The sequence below is a fragment of the Vulpes vulpes genome, chromosome 4, assembly GCF_048418805.1.
Source record: "Vulpes vulpes isolate BD-2025 chromosome 4, VulVul3, whole genome shotgun sequence".
NCBI lineage: Eukaryota > Metazoa > Chordata > Mammalia > Carnivora > Canidae > Vulpes > Vulpes vulpes.
Window position 1 is genome coordinate 13,602,180 of NC_132783.1, and position 3,865 is coordinate 13,606,044.

Below are 3,865 nucleotides of genomic sequence, written 5' to 3' on the forward strand. Positions count from 1 at the left end.
AATGTCTCATTGTCATGGTCTAGTTGTAATTGTGGAAGGGCCTTCAGGTAAAAGGGAATTTCCAAAATGGGAAATAAAAACCAGCATTAGTATGTTGCTAGTTTTTAAATGGCTCTTACAGTTTTTTTTTTTAAGATTTTATTTATTTATTTGTGAGAGATACAGAGAGAGAGGCAGAGGGAGAAGCAGGCCCCCTGCTGCAGGAGCCCGATGTGGGACTCAATCCCAGGACACCAGAATCATGCCCTGAGCCTAAGGGAGATGCTCAACCCCTGAGCTACCCAAGCATCCCTGGCTTTTACAAATTTATAGGAAAAAATAAATCCACTTATAGAAAAGTGGACCAAAAGATAAAGATGCTATTCACAGAAAGTTCAAATGGCCAATAAATATATATAACAGATGTTCAAGTTTGCTTGTAACAAGAGAAAAGAAAACAAAAGCTTATTAAGATGTCCCTTTTCACCTGTTATATTTAAAAAGGAGAATGAAAATAATAATGCCCATGGCTGCAAATTGTGTGTAAGAAAAAGAACTCCCATGTGGTAAAAACTAGTACTTCTTAAGAGGGTGGTTTAGAACATGTGGCAAAATGTATAATGTATATACCTCTTATTCTGTATCTAGGAATTTATTCTAAGGATGCAATTTGATATCTTCAGAAAGGTACGTGTCTGAGGAGTTAATTACAGAATTTTTCTTTCTTTTTTTTTTTTAGAGGAGGGAGGGCAGAGGGTGAGGGAGAGAATCTTAAGCAGGCTCCATGCCCAGTCTGACGTGGAGCTCGATCTCACAACCTTGACATTATGACCTGAGCCAAAATCAAGAGTCATACACTTAACCAAGTGAGCCACCCAGGAATCCCATTGCATTTTTAATAATAATGAGAAATACGGGATCAGTTATGTTTGTCTGTCACAGGCAATGGAACATTATATAGTATGGAACACTACACAGCTAATAAACTGAGGATATATAACCATAGTTAGTGACAAAAAAAATGTCCATGGCACTGTGGAGTTACAAAATAAAAAGTATAGAGACACAGAGACGCCAACCTCAGGAGGGCCCATCCACATAGACTAGGATGGTGCCCCCAGAATTGAGCAATGTAGCTGTCCTGATAGTGTAATTCTATTCTGTTGTTGTTGTTTAGAAATTTATATATATATATGTAGAGAGAAAAAACCTAATATTTAAATGATGCACTCAGAATTCTGGAAGAAGAGGGTGTTCCCTTGCAAAGATGAGGCTCCTTTGGCATAGCTGTGACAGGCAGGAAAGGGGTAAAGAGAAAGTTGAACTCTTCCACATAAGAAATTGAAAGGAATTTTGGGATTAGATGCTAGCCAGAGAGGGTGCAGAGGGAAGATGGAAGAAGGTTATACAGCAGCAGGGAAGATGGAAGATGTGGTATGTAAAAATTTTCTTGGAGAAGAAATGGCTTAGGGACTTCTTCAAAAGAACAGGATGTACGAAATGAAATTTTACATTGATTACTTTTCTTGGCTTCCCCCACTGCTGTTTTAAGAATTAATCCTGTCTGTACACATACAGCCTTCATTAGGAAGGAAGTATTTTGCATAGTGAAGGAGTAGGGCCAGCTGGGTCACTATGCATAAAAACAGAATGGAGGTGGGGAAGCTGTGCACTTAGGGTTAGTGCCAAAATACACGGGAGTCTCACCAGTCACAGGGACTAGCTAATGTTTGGGTTAGATATTCATGGAAGTTGTTCATCAATATAAAAAAAAATTTTTTCTGGTGGTGGAATCTGGGGTAATATTTTACTTCTGTTTCCAGCATCCTCCTGAACCTTTAAAATGATTATAATTATTTTTTAAATTAGGGAAACACAGAAAAACTATTTTCTTTTTTCAGGTTAGCTTAACAATGAGAATGTACTTAATGCCATAGAACTGTACTCTTACGAAGGATTAAGATGGTAAACTTTATGCTATATTCATTTTATTACAATTCTAGAAGAAGTCATCGTTAATGACACAAAGACATGGATATTCACCACAAATCCTTGTGATTTAGAAAAGGAAAAATAAAGATTAAAAATATAGACTTCAATTCCTCTGCGGTAATTGAATGACTTCTGATATTTCCTGCACTGTTTGTTTTGGACTACTGATAGTAGTGGGAGAGAAAAAGTACTGAGGAGGCAAGAAAATTAAAAATTGGGAAGTTAGTGTGCAGGGCGTCTGGGTGGCTCAGTTGCTTAAATGACCAACTCTTGGTTTCAGCTCAAGTCATGATCTCAGGGTCATGAGATCAAGCCCTGTTTGTGGTAGAGACTCTCTTTCTCCCTCTGCCCCTTCCTCCTGCTTTCTCTCTCTCTCTCTCTAAAATAAGTATATGTATTTTTTTTAAGTTGGTGTACATTACAAGGAAGTCATCTCATGGTTTTTGTTTCACAGCTTCCAAATTTGTTTTGCCCTTGGCACTTTCCACCCATTTCTAGTAATTACCACCAGGGGGCAGTGGCGTGCGAATGTTAGCTGAACCTGCCAGGTTTGGGTTTCCTTTCACAGACCCCATAGGGGCATTACTGTTCCTATTATACAGATGAAGAAACTAAGGCACGAAGTGAATAGTAGGGGACTTAGCCTTGTGTGAGTGGTGGAGTAGGATTTAAATAGTATTTTCAATTATTTGTTGGTTAGGCTTTTTGAGAGCCCACCTGAGGGTACAGCTATTATTTCCACATTGTTTTCAATGTTTTACAACCTTCTTTTATTAAGGCAATAGATTAAGCAAATTTCAAGCAACCAAACAAAAAGAATACAGGGGCATGTTTACTTCATGGATGGCATGGTGGTAGAGTCATAATTAACGTGAGAAAGTCACAAATACAATGTAAAATTCAATGGGATAAATTAAGTTTTGCTTGTTCTTTTGCCCATTTTGATGCTCTTCTTCTTTCAGAGTTTATATTTATGAAAACCTTGGTGGGTTTTGTCTTCTTAAAGCAAAAATCTGCATTAAAGATAGCAGCAGTTGATTAAGATGACTTATCTTCACAGATAAGAATTTGTTTTATCACAGCAAAATTTCTCAAAAGACACTGTTATGGGCAGAAATGTGTCTGCTTCCAAATTTATATGTTGAAGTCTTAATTTCCAGTAGCTCAAATTTTGACTGTATTTGGAGATCAGGTCTTCAAAGAGGTCAAAAAGGTAAAATGAAGTCATTAGATTAGGGCTCTAATCATATATGACTGGTGTCCTTACAAGAAGAGGTGGCTAGGAGACAGACTATATAAAGATAATAGGGAGAAATGGGGTGACGGGCATTAAGGAGGGCACATGATGAGTTGAGCACTGGGTGTTATACTATAGGTTGGCAAATTGACTAAAAAAAAAAAAAAAAAAAAAAAAAAGAGGGATGCCTGGGTGGCTCAGCAGTTAAGTGTCTCCCTTTGGCTCAGAGCGTGATCCTAGAGTCCTGGGATCAAGTCCCACATCAGGCCTGCTCCTCCCTCTGCCTGTGTCTCTTCCTCTTTCTCTGTATCTCTCATGATTAAATAAATAAAATCTTAAAAAAAATTTTTTTTAAATAAAAATTAAAAAAAAAAAAGATATAGGGAGAAGATGACGAAGATGACCAACTACAGGAAGAGGAGAAAGACCCTCAGAAGAAACCAACCCTGTCCACACTTTGATCTTAGCCTTCCAAACTCCAGAAATGTGAGGAAATAAATTTCTGTTGTTTAAGCCACCCAGTTTGTGGTACCTTGTTATTGCAGCCTGAGCAAACCTACATTAAAAAGCAGAGCAAAACAAAACAGAACGATATCAAATGACGCAGAGGCTTATTGAAGAATGAGAGACCTCTGAATGATTGGAAAAAGAAAGGAA